Source organism: Anser anser, assembly GCF_964211835.1.
Source record: "Anser anser genome assembly, chromosome: 3".
Classification (NCBI taxonomy): domain Eukaryota; kingdom Metazoa; phylum Chordata; class Aves; order Anseriformes; family Anatidae; genus Anser; species Anser anser.
This window is the reverse complement of record NC_139722.1, coordinates 21,747,239-21,763,293: the sequence shown is the minus strand read 5'-3', so window position 1 is coordinate 21,763,293 and position 16,055 is coordinate 21,747,239. Positions and strand designations below refer to the sequence as shown.

Below are 16,055 nucleotides of genomic sequence, written 5' to 3'. Positions count from 1 at the left end.
GAACGGGACAGCATGCATCAGTTTAATGTTTTCCTTTTACTCTAATCTAATGCATTACCCAAGTGCTTACTAGTCTTTGAACTAACACAAAACTTGGGGAATTTTAAAGTAGGAAATACAGGAGATAAGCATAAGGGAAAGCATTTCATCATCAGATGGGGTTGTACAACTATCAGATTTAGTGTAAAAATTGACATTTATAAGCTCACTGTTTACACTGCTGTCTAGTTTTCAAAGTAGATTCTGTATTTGGGCATTATTTTAGACTTTGGCCCAAGCAATAGCAAAATTACAAAAGGAGGATTATTTGGATAATACATAGCAGGAGGGACAAGCATAAACAGGCAACGGTAATGTTTAACTTGTGAACTAAAGCTTTCTCCTTCCACTCAATAACTTGTGGTAACATCGGCACAGGAAATATATGCCCTCACTGCTAATATGGAATACAGAAGGTGTTTTTCAGTTCTTTTCACAGAGTAGTTCGACTGTCTAGTCACCCATGTGTGGATCCACTGCAGGCTACGGAAGTATCGGGTATCAAAAGTTATCCAAACTCCAGAGAAGAAGCATGCTGGAGTGAGAAACAAATCAGCTATAAACCGCTAATTGTTGAAAAAAAAAATCACTTTCTTTGGAACACAGTGAAACTGAGTTATTACCTTCTCATTTGCTCAAGTAGCCATCTTGCACTTCAATGGATTTATTGATGAACAACTTAGAAAAAGACCTAGTAAGTACCTTGGAAACTTTAAGGCACATTTTTATTGTTCACAAGTGAGATCCCTTGAGCTTGCAACACTGCTGCAGATGAATAAGCTGGGTGACCATATGTGAAGAATGTAAGAATTTACAAGCTTAGGCTTTCCCTGCTTATTTCCTTATTATTCAAATTATACAGGTAATTCTCTTGAATATTCATGTAATATATACACAGATATATTTTATACACAAACAGATTACACAAATATTCAGGATAATTACGACAACTCTTTTCTTTCATTGTGGGAGATTCCCGTGCATCAAGGAAGACACTCACCCTTGTAAGCTATAAATCTGTACCTATTGTCTCTGCACGTGTGTCTCAGGTCCGGAACAAAACTTTAAAATTTCTGTTTTGTTTACTTATTTGATAATTGTTTGTAAGGATTAGCTAGTGTTATTTTAGGCATAGGTAGAACACTTCATGAAAACCTTTAATTAGGTATTATTAATATGGTATAATTGCTAAGTGATATCTGTGGACAATTTATTCAGGAGAGAAAGTGAATGTAAGACTTCTAAAAATAGAGAAAGAGAGACAAAAAGAGAGACCTTTTCTTGTGCAGATTTCAGACTGCAGTGGGTATGGTCTCCACCCCAACATTTTTTTTAATACTCTGTAAAAGAATACAAAGATGCTCTCCATTTGTAATAAAGAGAAGTGAAGCCGAGGAAGGTGTTTTCAAAATATCAACTTTGAAAAATAAAATTCTTTACATCATCTTATCTTCATCTTAAAAGAAACCAACTTTTAGAAGTTCTAGAACTCTTAAACACACTGTGATTTATTTTTTTTTTTTATAAGCACATCTTTATCTCCGGACTCCAAGGAGACCATGCCCTTGGTATGATTTGGAAATGCTTCATTTAAGGGAACATTTTATTGACACTGAAATGTGAGTATATAAGTAGTAGTATAACCTTTTATGTACATTTGAATCTGGTTTCGATGTAATAGCAAGCTTTTATACAATAATTGTTTGATGCTGTAATTATGAAAGTAGTAAAATGTTTTATGTTATAGATACAGCAAGTTAATCTGCAGAATGAGTTTGTTATAGAGCAGCAGCAATGACTCACCTCAGCTACCAAAGACTGATGAAATAATGTAGGGGTAGCGCTGGCAGAGGCCTGATACAGTGCAGGAAACCTAACGATGCTCTGAGAGGTTCCTCACAAATGAAAAACACTTTCAACTCTGTGGCATATGTATCAGCAGATTGCAAATTCATGTGCTGGAGAGGCTTCCAAAACAATCTCACAAAGACTGCTGAACACCAATGAAAGGGCAACAGTGGCTGGTATTTGAAACCAGCCAGCCCACCAAAGTATGGAGATTTTTTCTTCCTTTCCTCTTTCTTCAAAATGATTTGGGAAAGAAAGGACATGAGTTTCTCTGAACAGCAAAAATAAAGAGCAACACTTTCCATTCTAGCCTATTAATTTCCACAAACTAACAGGAGCCGCAAGGAACAAAGAAGAGAGAACAAAATACCAAGTAGCATTATCCTTCTACCAGCACTTCTGCAATGAGATGGCACCCCTGAGACATTAATATCATTGCTGAAAGGGATTTTAAGCAATGCACCAGAGTGCAAGATCACTTGGAAATCACATTATTGCCTAGATTGGTTGAAGTTTGTCCTCATATACCTTACTGAAGTGAAAACTGAAAGTAGCCCTGCCAGTTGCATCAATCAGGGGAAAGCTTTGTTTCCTGTTGTCTTAAAGATACAGCCTAGGAAAACTATTGAGAAAATATTAAAATAATGCAACAACGCTCTCTGGGCTGGAGCAATAAAACAGCAGTCCATAGTGAAATTTTAAAATCAACCAATTTATGAATCAAAATAATTGGAAAAGGACTTTTTCAGAAGTGCGACGACTAGCTGTCACCTTTCTACGGACCAAATGGTTTTAATAATGAAATAACATTGAAACTTCCTAACCAAACAGATTGAATCAGTTCTGTATTAGCAGTCACCTGCATAAGTGCTGGCACATCCACAGTAGATGTTGACCCCTGCCCAAAACATAGCTGTAAGTTGATGAGTTAGAACATCAGAGAGTAATAAACACTTCCAAATAGTTGTCCCAGACACAAAGCAGCAATCAAAAACCTTTCATGTTAAATGGGTCTAACAGGCAAGCTATTGAACAACCATCACAGACTAACTGGACATCTAAGGAAAAAAGGAAGTTTGATGCAAAATTTCCCCTCCACTCAGCAGTGGTGAGGCTGCACATCTATACTGTGTCCAGTTCTGGGCCTCGCAGTACAAGAGCTACTGGAGCTACTGGAGAGAGTCCAGCAAAGGGCCATGAAGACAATGAAAACACTGGAGCATCTCTCCTATGAGGAAAGGCTGAGAGCTGGGACTGTTTACCCTGGAGAAGAGGGGGCTCAGGGCTCTCATCAATGTCTACAAACACCTGAAGAGCAAAGGTGCAAAGGTGCAAAGAGGATGGAACCAGGTTCTTTTCAGTGGTGCCCAGTGCCAGGAGAAAGGCAATGGGCACAAACTGGAACACAAGAGATGTCCATCTGACCATCAGGCAACACCACGAGGCGTGGCGGGGGGTGGCTGTGGGATGGGGAGCTTCCCAGCCTCTGTTCCACAGCAGAGGTCTGGGAAGGGTAGGAGAGGTGCGAGGGAAGATGGGGAAGGGTGGGGCCAGGAGTGGTGCTAACCCAAACGCCGCTTTCTGGATTGGCTCCAAGGGGACCTGTGACTAGCGGGAAGGAGCAGACACGGTACTAAGGGGAGAGGAGGATGCAAAGTCACCGAGAACTGCCTAGAAATGTTAGGAACTGCTACATTAAAAACAAGTAACCTTCTTAAATTAACATGAATTCGCTTTCTCCCTTGAAAAGAGAAGTCACTCTAATGTGTCTGGATAAGATAACATACAACCAGATAAACATACAAATTGACTATGGCTTTCAAGTACTTTCCTTTAATGTTTTGTCTCACTAGCTAAATGCTTCCTACATAGTAGCTGGGGAGTAGCAAGATGAAGAAGCAGGAGCATTCAAGCAGACTTGAATAACAGCAGAGCTGGAACGGCACCTAGATTCTGGTAGCAATGTAGGTTAAAGGCTGAGCTTACATCCCGACACAGAACAGGCGTAAGACCTGACACCGGGAGGACTGGCTCCAGAGGGACCAGAAATGGGACAGAGATACTATTAATTCCATAACTGTGTCACCGGTCTCAAGCAAGGACTTATGGCCAGAAACTTCTCAGAACTGTACAAACCCATCTCATTCTTCTAGTCCTCTGTCTATACAATATATATGATTGCCTACATCTTTAAAGATATGGCCAACCATTTTCTGGTATGGTAATACATCTTGAAATACTCTCTACTGATATAATAATAAAGATAATACTCCTTTACCGAAAGAGATGTTCTAAAAACTAGAAATTGTTCATATAGGAGGCACAGATTAATATTTTAATCTTTTCCCCACTGGTTACTGAGAAAAATGGTGTAATAAAAACAAAGAACTCCCGATTGTTTCTGAAAACCTTCTGAGCAAAAATAAATCACTTGAACTCCAGAGGTATTTTTGACAGTGAGCTAAAGGTGTATTATAAGAGAGTAGGAGGCTTGGTGGGTGAATATAATAGCTGCCTATCTAGGAGGTGCGTATTGGAATCTATACAGAGAAATGTGTCGTTGCCCCCATTTTATGGACATCAGCCAGAACAGCAGTCACATAATTCATTTCTGATCGCAATTCTGGTGAGTGTGGTAGGTTTTTTTAAAGCAGAGCCGTGTATCAGCAATAAACACAATTATTCAGTTAGATGGCAAAAGATGGTGTAGCACCTCTGCTCCCAGTAAATCCTATTTTTCTCATTTTCATAAGAACAGAAGAATTGAAAGAGTAAAAATTTTCAGTTTTGGTGTTCCACTTCACATTTCTCATCTAGATCTTCACGTAGCTAACTATTACTATCTCCTCAGTATTTTCTAATAACTTCTTAATGACCTAAATGTAAACCTGCATTCAAGCACTGACAGTGAAAAACGTTTTGCCCTATTAAGAGAATTCCTTTGAAATGCAAATAGTGATTTATCTTAAAATATTTTGTTAATTTATTGTGTAGTGCTAGTACATGTAGTGCATTATACACCAAGCTCTCTAGAGAGCCTTGACAAAACAGATTTAAAGGAGATATGAACTAAGATAGTATGGTTTGGTTATACAAGATATTGTTAAATTCTCTTCCTGTCTGGGGTCTTTTCTTCTATAGACTTCTGTTAGGACTGTCAGGATTTTGCTTTGGCCAACTTGGCTAATACAAACAAAATTACAGTTGCGCCTCCACATTTACCATGGGCAATTTTGCTCAGATTCACGTCACTCATACAGTAAATTAAATAACCAGTAAATTGTTTCAATATTCTGAGTTAGAGATGGCTTAAATATCTTTGTTAATCTTTAATTATTTCAGCTGAACCTTCATTCACAGTGCAATGTAATCCATGACTAACACTTCTATTACGATTTTTTTTTTCTGCTGGAGTGTTCCTTACCTTCAAGACTCATCTTTGCTGAATCTTAGCATCTGATTTGCAAAGCCAGGGATGCTGTCCAAAAATATGTTCCAGTTTCCGTACAGTATGTACTCCCAACAAAGTGTTTCACATGCATTTTTAGTTAGTGCTCAGTATTCCACATTAAGCTTAGCTGTCAGTTCCAGCATTCATAATTACATTGGTTGACCATACAAACAAAGCTGAGGTCTGTTTGTTTTTCACTAATGTGACCAATATAATTAGCACTTCATGAGCCCTGCTATAAACAAAATATTGGGTCAAATCAGTTATTGGTATAACTCCATTGAAAACAACAGAATTACCCCTGAGAATAATTTAGCCTATTTAGTTTTCATTTAATTGCAAATACTTACCTGTAATCATCTGCTTATTAAAACACAGCTACATCCATTTTAGTTGATAGCTCTGGGCCACATCCAAAGGCCATCCTAATCAGTGGAAGACTTTGCACTGACGTCAGAGGAACTTAGCTTGTGTCCAATATATGCTACACTTGAGACTTTGAATTCCACAGCAAACACACTATTCATTATCTTGGTCACAGAGCTGAGGGTACTGAATTAATCTGAGACCACCTTTGCCTGACCAAACAGCCCTACGGCAGGAGAGGCTCAACAGCTGTCCCTCTCCAAAACCCACAGCCAAGGCAGTGTGATAAAACAGGAAAGGCAGAGGAGGGAATTTAGAAGTGGGATTATAAATCATCGCATGAAATGGCAGCCCAGAATAAAAAGGTTGATGAATACCTGGCAGTGCTTTATGCCATCTCAATACCCTGCTTTACTGCTTCCCCAGCAGAAGAAAGTCTTACACAAGCACCTCCTGTCACAAGCAAACAGGCACATTTAGGAGTTTATAGCAAGTCTTGTGGCCTAAATTTGAAACTTCTGATAAAAAGAAAGGAAGCACCTGAGTCTCTTATATACTATAATGAAAATACAATATGTTTCAAGGTGGGAGCCAAATGTTGGCTGCGACCTACAATGCCTTGTGTGATTTGGGACCATATTACTTGAGAAATTGCTTCTGTCCCTGTGAAATCATACTGCAGCCAAGATCCACAGGGATGTTCAACTGTATTTTTATGGTATAAATGAGAAAGATTTTTTTTGTGATGGGGTCTCAGTTTGGGATTCATTTACCCCCAGGGTTTCTGAATGCTCAGGTCTGTTAACCTTCAAAGTGTGCTGTAAAACTCCTCTCTCCTCTCTTTTCTTAGGCTATGGTACAAGGACATGCTAAAAGCAGTGGAAAATTCATGAGCTGTCCTCTAGTAATACTTAATGTCTGTTAACGTATAGAAAAGATAAGCAGAACACAGCTGTACTTGTTGCATTGCCTGTAATTACAGCTTACGTATTAAAAGGAAAGGGGCATGTAGGACAGGTGAAGGAAGAGTGCTGACTGGTGAGTTATTAAACCCAACTCACCAGTATTAGTCACGTGGTAAGCTCAGAACTGGAAACTCATCTGACTATTCTGCCCCAAAACAGTATTGTCTTCCCTCTATTGCTACTTCATGGCTACTGTCTGCTTTAATTTCTTCTGTTTGGAAAAAGAAATCACTTACTTTAATTCCCTTCTCTATTTTCTCTCATTTCATCTCTGTCTTCTCTGTTCCTTTTCTCTCTTATTCTGTAGAATAGTAATTTCCTTTTTTTTTTTTCCAAGAAGTTGATGACTTGAGGCAGGAAATCTTGGATGCAATTTAAGAGGAGGAACCTCCCACTCTTTGCTGACCGATGGGTAACAATCATAGCCTGGTAATCAGCTCTGGTAAATGTCATAATTTCCTCTGTCAGCCTGTTTCAGACTTTATAGTCTAAAGTCTCCATGAGCAACAAGAGGCAGTCTTGGGAGGAGCATGGGTTGAGGACCACTGGTCCCTGACAAGCAACATCCAGGAGTCAAATTCAGATATTCAAAGTAGTACTTTTAGCTCTAAAATCTATGAATCAGTAACGCTCTACTCTACACCCCCCAGTGTCATCTTCTTTCTAGACCACAAGTGTAACTGGCCACTACACCTGCCCCACAGCAGTGCCTCAAGCAGGGTGAGCAGGCCACCCCCATGCCTCATGCAATGTAATATGCAGCAGAAACACCATTTGATGTGGAGAATTTATAGATAGGATAAGATATTTCTACAAAAGGAGAAGAGGGAAAGCCAAGTGACGATGGAAACACTGAAAGTTCCCATGACACTACGCTGGATATGAAGAATAGGGTTTCCTCAGTGATGCATCCTGCCCAAGAGAATTGAGTGTCAATTAGACTTGTCAAGATATCAGCAGAACTGCTTGAAAAGATAAAAAGTGACAGAGGACTCTAAGGTATAATTCGTGAGGTCCAGGAGAGGAAATTTGATGCAAGAAAGGCCTGAAGAGAGCTAAGGAATAAAGGTACAGTGTGAAATTGAGGAAGCTGAAGCAGCATTTAGTCTGTGCTTAGGAACCTGTGCGGTGGTTTCACCTTGCTGGGCAGATAAACTCCACCACAACCGCTCTCTCACTCCCCCCACTCAAAGTAATGGGGAGAAAATACAATGCAAAAGGGCTCTAGGGATGAGATAAGGACAGGGAGATTGCTCACCCATTATTGTCACAGGCAAAACAGACTCAGCACCGGGAGATTAATGTAATTTATTGCCTATCACTAGCAGACTAGAGCAGTGAGAACTAAAAGTAAACATTCCCCCCCATCCACCCTCTTCCACCTCCTCCCCCCAAGCAACACATGGGAACAGGGAATGGGGGCTGCGGTCAGTCCCTGACGCTTCATCTCCACCACTCCTTCATGGTCACTCTCTGCCCCTGCTCCACGCGGGGTCCCTCCCACGGGATGCCGTCCTTCCCGAACTGAGCCTGCGGGGGCTGCCCACAGGCAGCAGCTCTTCAAGAACTGCTCCCACACGGCTCCGTACCACGGGGTCCATCCCCCAGGAGCAAACTGCTCCAGCACGGGTCCCCCACGGGCGGCAGCTCCCCCCAGACCCCCTGCTCCTGCGTGGGCTCCTCTCCACGGGCTGCAGCTCCGGCCCGGGGCCTGCTCCTGCGGGGGCTCTCCATGGGCCGCAGCCTCCTCCAGGCCACATCCACCTGCTCCACCGGGGGCTCCTCCACGGGCTGCAGCGTGGAGATCTGCTCCGTGTGGGACCCGTGGGCTGCAGGGGGACAGCCTGCTCCACCAGGGGCCTCTCCACAGGCCGCAAGGGAACTTGTGCTGCGTGCCTGGAGCACCTCCTGCCCTCCTGCTGCACCGACCTTGGGGGCTGCAGGGCTGCTTCTCTCACGTTCCCACTCCTCTCTCCCAGATGCTGTTGCACACCAGTTATTTTTCCCTTTCTTCAGTGTGCTCTCCCAGAGGCCCACCCAGCATCACTCCCTGGCTCAGCTCTGGTCAGCAGCGGGTCCCTTTTGGAGCCGGCTGGAGCTGGCTCTGATCTGACATGGGGCAGCTGCTGGGCTCTGCTCACAGAGGCCACCCCTGCAGCTGTCCCGCTACCAAACCATTGCCACGTAAACCCAATACAACCTGCAAACATAAAACTATCTTAACAGTTAACTTAATTAATTTAAGTGGGTAATTCCACAGACGGAAGTATTGGCAGTATTGGGTACTATCATTCTGTAGACTCTGAGATACAGGGAAGAAGCAGTAACCCTTAGAAATCAATTACATTATTAATTTCCAGTACAAAATACTTGCCATTTCCTTTGAAATGTTCTCTCCACAATTTTCTCATACTTCAAAATTTAGCAGGTACACAAATCACGGGGGTACTTTTTGCCTTGTCTTGGGGGGGGGGGGGGAATTATTTGGAGAGGATCACAGAGCACTGACATTTCTCTTCCACGCCCCAGATACCACAGGACACTGCTGTCAGTGGTATTACTCACTATTTTACTTCTACTATGCAAACGTTGTTTTAGAATTAATATTGGTTAGGAAGAATTTCATAACGTATATATTTCACTCAGAACAATATTTGGTTCTTGAAAACACTTTTTAAGAGTTATTTTAGTGATACTGGGAAAAACAGCTAATAGTCTCTTATCTTGAGCACTGACCAATGATGTGGAAAAGGCAAATTAAGTTAAGCCACTAATTCTATTCACAGTAAGAATTGAATGCTGCCCTTTCACTTTATAGGGAAACACCCGAAGCATCCTGACAGTATTCAGTTCAAAGGAAATGGAAAGCTAAGTGCTGTCTGATATGGGTATGAATAAATTTAGTTTGTTTTAAATACTTAAAACAGAAAGCATCTAGAACAGCATTCCGAAATATGAAAAAGAGGGCAAAAAGAAAGGGGAAGGGGAAGGGGAAGGGGAAGGGGAAGGGGAAGGGGAAGGGGAAGGGGAAGGGGAAGGGGAAGGGGAAGGGGAAGGGGAAGGGGAAGGGGAAGGGGAAGGGGAAGGGACTTAAATCAGTCTTATTGAGGTATATGATGATGTTATCTCAGTGGTCCAAGTGATTCCTTTCAGCCCTAGATACTGTATCCCTGACAGGGTAATTTTTAATGAAATTCTTGCTTTTGGGGCAGGCCCATTCCAGTATTTCACCATTACAAAATGAAGCAGCCATGTCAGGTCAAAAGGAAAAAAAAAGAAAAAAGGGAAAAAAAGGAAAGAAAATCATCGAATGTTTCTGATGCATCTTTTATGTCTTTTTCTCATGCCAGTCTTATCTGGCATGGTATCATTTTGTGGAAAAGGCACTTGTTGTTTTGCAGCCTTAAACAAGACGCTACCTATCTCTGTCAGCATGTTTGCTTTCTCACCGCTTGTGTTTTAGACCGTGTTACTCATGCAGATTTTAAGAAGCAAATACAGTCGGGACCTTTAGACATATGCTCTACTGCAATGCAAATAAAATAAGAGAAATGCAGCAAAACTATGCCATGTAGCTACAGTGTCTCTCAAAATCATCCAAATACCTGTGCATACTGCTGAATGCATTTCCCACCATTCCCAGTTATCACCCATCTTCTCCCCATGACTGGTCTAACTAAAATAAATGCCTTCTGCTCCTATTGGATCAATTAATTCTTAAGCATGAGTGACAGAGAGTATGGTAGCTAGTATGTATGCTAGTGATGCACAATTCATTAAAAATATTAACATTTTTTAGTTACAGAAGGATCTAGACAAGTAAAATGAAATATTTGTTGTAAAGTTGTAAAGTCAGGAACCTGAAAGTCAGGGAACATGAAATACTTTTATTTGGACACTTCTGAATATGCATTAGGATGCAAACTGAAATTACACAGTGACTGACTGATGATCAGGAGGACTCCCATTTCATTTATTAAGTGTACAAAATAATTGTCACTCTGCAGAAAGCTATGTTAATGATTAAGGAAACTCTGTTGTTGCTAAGGATAATAACAGCCATACTTCACTAGGTATACACCTAAGAGGACATTAAATTACTTCAGAGAACATGATAAATGAAACAACACAAGAACATCCAACATCTAGGCCACATACAGAATTGCTCAGAAGAGATTCACCAAGCCCTAACTGCAAAGTACATGAGGGGCTGAAACTGCAAGCAAAGAAATATTTCCATGTTACCAGGGAAATCAAATGAATTCTATGCTCCTATAAAACAAACTGAAAAGCTCAAAGAAGGATAACCTTTTAATCTGTAAAGGGATAACAATATATAATTACAGATTTAGAAAGCCAAAACCTGATAGCGAAAGGCTTACATAGGATACATTAATTAAAATAGTTTTGATAATTTACTTTCCCTGCTGATGAGTAGTTTTTAAAACTATTGACTGGGAAGCTCTTTTATGCAAGTCATTCCTAAAGACCAGGATTAAATTCTGTAAGTCCCTACGCATGGTAGATACTTTCAAAGAAATACGAGATGCTAAGGCAGAAACTCGATTTATGTAAAGTGCTTTAATTTCTTTAATGCAAATATAAAGAAATTTACTAACTCAGGATTTGGCCAATGTCCACGTCCTTAAGACATTAACGCAAGAATGGCTACACCAGCTCAGAGCAGCGTCCATGTACCACTAGTGTCCTCATTTCACCAATGGTTAGCAGGGGACACTTAGGGAAACAGAAGAAGCAAAATGATCCTTCTCTGAATATATACTGGCTTTCAACAGTCAGCATGTTCAGTAAAGTAACTATTTTTGATCAGCAAACACACAGAAATCAATAAAAAAACCTATATAAATGAAACTATTTATATGTGTAAAAACCTAGTCCAGTACAAAGAACCTTTCTGAATTTTGCCATGTTCTCCGCTCTTCTGGTTCCCCAGTTCCTTCCTAAGTCAACTCTGCACTTGCCATCTTTTGGATCTGACCTATGATGATAGCTGTGCATTGATGACCAAAATATAACTCCTTAAAGTCCTTAAAGTCCTTAAAGGCTGGAAGAACTGTGTTTCCAATAGCAGGTCCTCTTGGGATGATTACGGAAACCATTAATGATTAAGGAAACTCAAAGCACTCAGGCTTTGAAATGCATTGTTCACAGAGAAATTCCCAGAAGCGGAGACATGGCTAAGTGATGAGGACTGGGAAGCAGTAAGAGTAGAGGAAGGCATGTCCTGTGAGGAGAGGCTGAGGACCCTGGGGTTGCCCAGTCTGGAGAAGAGGAGGCCGAGAGGCGGCCTCGCTGCTCCCTGCAGCTCCCTGAGGAGGGGACGCACAGAGGGAGGTGCCGGTCTCTGCTCCCTGGTCACCGATGACAGGACATGAGGGAATGGCACAGAGCTGTGCCAGAGGAGGGTCAGACAGAGCGTTAGGAAAAATTTCCTTACACTGAGGGTGGTCAAACACTGGAACAGGCTTCCTAGAGAGGTGGCTGATGCCCCAGGCCTGTCAGTGTTCAAGAGGCATTTGGACAGGGCCCTCATGAATATGCTTTACCTTATGGTTAGCTCTGAAGAGGTCAGGCGGTTGGACTTGTTAATCTCCGTAGGCCCCGTCCAACCGCACTATTTATTCTGTTCTTTTCACTGAACGGAATACGGCTGGATGATTAAGAGCGTGACTGGAGTATGATAAAACAAATAAAAATGGAAAATGGGGGAGAGATGAAGAGAGCCAAAAACCATACAATAAAAGGTTTTGTAGACAATATAAGCTCTCATTTGATGAAGCTTAGTGTTGCATTAAGCTCTTTTATTAATGTGATCACATTTTGAACTGCTTCCCTATCTTTCATATATTGTAAGCTTCTTTTGTCAACTCTCACTTTTTACAACAGCTATCAACACTTCCAGAGTAATTTTTTTACTACAGACATATCCATTCAAGATTTCAAAAGCTGCATTTTATGTTCTTATTATCCTGAGGGTAAATTTAGAGAGAAAATCTGAATAGAAAGTGAAGAGGTTGTGCTGCTAGTCTGCTTTTCATTCTCCATTTAGGACAGGAACACCTTGATTGAAAAGCAATCACATAAAGGCACGCTACAATATTTCAGAGGAGTAATCTAATTTTTTTTTCTTAGAGAAAGACAACCGTGATTGACAGAAATTTTAAGAGCTGGAATAACAATGCAAATTCATGTACGGACTAACAAGGCTCCCACTGAAATTAGTATCAGGACTGCAGCTTTACTATTGTGTCAATTCCCAATTCAGAGCCTCTGAAACACAGTTTTCCTCTTCACATATCAGCAAAACTATCACAACATTGTGTTTCTGATGTCACTCCAATGGCACAAGAAATTATTGAACATACCTGCATACCAGAACATCTCAGTTTATCCTGTTTAGTTATTTACTTACATCTTTTCTAAGTGAGGGCAAGGTGACTATAATATACTATCAACTCAACCTGTTTACCCTCTGACCAAGCAAAATTTTCTCCACAAATACAAGACAAAAAAAAAAAAGGAAAAAAAAAAAAAAAGGATTGTTCTGTAGGAAAATCACAGTGCCTGAATTGAGAAAACAGGTTAATCCAAAAAGATAGTTGTATATGAAGTCTTATAAACCTCCATGAGTTTACAGACACTTAAGTTTTAAAATAGATTTTGGAGTGGTGCTACATGTTATAGAAAGCTTCCTTTCCATATGGCCAGTTTAAAATATTTGTTAATTTCTAATATTTATCTCAGCGTAAATGCCAGTCATTTCATGTCCAAATATACACGATGACTTGCTATTTTCCCAAGAAACACGATGACCAAACCCTTATGCTCATCAGCAAAAGTGACAAGAAAAATCACTTGAAAAGAATTAGCACATTCATTCACAGACACAGCAGGGTTTATTACGCTGTACAGAGCATTGCCCTCACACAGCTTCACAGCTTTTGGACTAGAGATATTCCTATACAGTCTGGTTTACCTCCCCTCCATTTCGTGCAGTAGGTGCGGGCAAAGCAAATACACATTTGTCCACTGCTCCACTTAGATACACACAGGTTCTTAACAGGATTCATGCTCGTGTAACTCCCACAGTTTACCATTTCCCTTTTGTGTGGATTCACTTGCAAACTACTCACACTTCTGGCCTTTCTTCTTGCCTGGCATTTTCACTAGCAAAGACAAAGGGCTTGGAATTTGGTACTAAATCCAGATTGGTACTAATGGACTTGCCGTTCCCTATTTAAGTACATTTGAACTTTCCTGACTTTAAATATTAAAAATTGATGATCAATTTTAAGATACAAGATATTAAATACATTTCTTGTGGCTACAGCACTTGAGTAGGTTTGAGGATATCTGAGTTCTCTGGCTATACTGACTTTACTTAGATTATTTATTCCTTAGGAAAAACACTCTGTGAATCGCTTAATATACTTTTGCAAGTACTATGGATATTCCACTATGCACCACTTGTGGTTTCACAGCGAATGTAAAGCTTAAATATTCATCCACTTTAATGTGAATTAGCAACATGCTGTTTCTTTTTCATATTTAAATCATTTTTTAGCCTCTGAATACAGAGAGGAATTTCAAAGAATTTCCGAGTAAATTGAGTGAACAGCATGTGAATAATAATGTTATTCAAAAAACAAAACTGTAAGATATTCAGCATCAACCTAGTCATTTGTTTCAGTAACGGAGTGATGCAAGTCCCACACATACAAATTTACTGAAATCTTACATGAAAACTTTCATAGTGTTTTAAGTTGCTTCACGAGGTTTTTGGGGGGATGGGGTATTTTTGTTTGTTTGTTTCATTGTTTCTGACCTCAGTAAAAGCTGGCAGAAAAATGTCATAATTCATAGAATCATAGAATCATCCAGGAGTTGGGCTCGATGATCCTTGTAGGTCCCTTCCAACTCAGGATATTCTATGATTCTATAATGCTGGAGAATAACAATAAATATTCTGTAAATCTTACTCATTAACTTTGAAAGACTACTGTATTTTCCTAGTAGAAGTATCAGGCATGACTGTGAAAGAAACATGGCTCTAGGACACCATACATAATTAGGATGTGAGAACTCAGATGAGTAAATCTGTGCAGTTCCAGCGTGGATGCCCTGTGCTTCCTCTGAAATCCTCATTGCTGCAAACTGTATAGAACGTGATTTTCTTTTAGATGAGAAAAACTCAGTGTTTAAGAGATCTAAATATAGCTGTTTACACAAATATGCCTACGGACATGCTAGGTGAAAGGCCATTCTTCTCAGGTGAGATCTAGGAATTAATACAACTGTTTAAATGCAACTGTTCCAATACTGCTTGAGATGTTTTTGGAGACAAAGCTAACTTTTTGCTCTGTGGATGGACTTCCTGAGTTTAGATGCCTCAGCAGTACAGCAGATGCAAGGCAGATAACCCTCTCCCCCATCTCCTGAGCATGCATACTGCCTTCAATAATGAGTTGAATCGATCAATTGACCATGAAGACCTAACCACTTAGCACACTGGAACCCACTTTCATGTAGACAAGTAAGTTTATGGATGTTAATCTTGATGAAAATCTTACCAACTGTCCACATGTGGATGTCCAGTGCCACCTGAACGCTCAGGCACCAGTACCTAAGTCGCATGCACAGTGATCATCACAGGTGTGATGCAGGACCTATAGAAGACCACACCTTCCTTAAGTGTCAGCTGGACATAAGCATGGGTACATGAGGACAGGATTGCATGAGATGTGTGAGGAAACTGAACAAAGCTCAGAGACCACTTTACGGAAGAGCACAAAAGTCCTAAAAATCTTCCTCAGTCCTGCAAGGCAAAACCTTGTTCATTTCCTTTCTTACTGCTCTAGATGTCCACACAGACATAATGGGTATTGGCCTTGTATTTGTATAAAATGATGAAGCAATTATTTTGTATTTTTAATTAAATGAAAATTCTGATACAGCACTGTGGCAAATGCTTAGAACAGACATTCTGAGACACTGAGTTAGCACACATCTGGTGTGCTAACTGTGGCTCAGTAAAATTAAATGTATATTTTTAAAGACAAAATCATAGCAGTTTTGCCCACGGAACAGGTAGGAGGAGATTCAGTTCTCCTACATCTGAACTACTCAGCCCCAGGCATCCTTTACAGTCAGTCTGATCTGTTCAGACACCTACTTTAGAATGAGATTAATTGCACTTTACAATAACTAGATCTTGACTATAAAGAAATCCAAGAAGCTCAGATGGAGACATCTGCACTATATGAATTCCACATATTGTGATAAATGTAAATAAGACGCGTGTACTGCCTGCAATATTTTTGGCTGCAACAACACCCCTGCACTTGCCATTTTAGATGGACTAGCAT

At 40.5% G+C, this 16,055-nt stretch overlaps 1 protein-coding gene and 1 long non-coding RNA gene across 3 annotated transcripts in view; both read right to left on the bottom strand.

Moving 5' to 3' along the window:
* Nucleotides 1-9,545, bottom strand: part of LOC310895968 — a 31,112-nt gene extending 21,567 nt beyond the window's left edge. For both annotated transcript variants that reach the window (XR_014581079.1, XR_014581080.1), the window contains exon 1: nucleotides 5,312-9,545. This is a non-coding gene — a long non-coding RNA (uncharacterized lncRNA). The remainder of the gene's footprint in view (nucleotides 1-5,311) is intronic.
* DLGAP2 (DLG associated protein 2) overlaps nucleotides 1-16,055 on the bottom strand; it is a 465,089-nt gene that overhangs the window by 430,273 nt on the left and 18,761 nt on the right. The gene's annotated exons all lie outside the window — the stretch shown is intronic.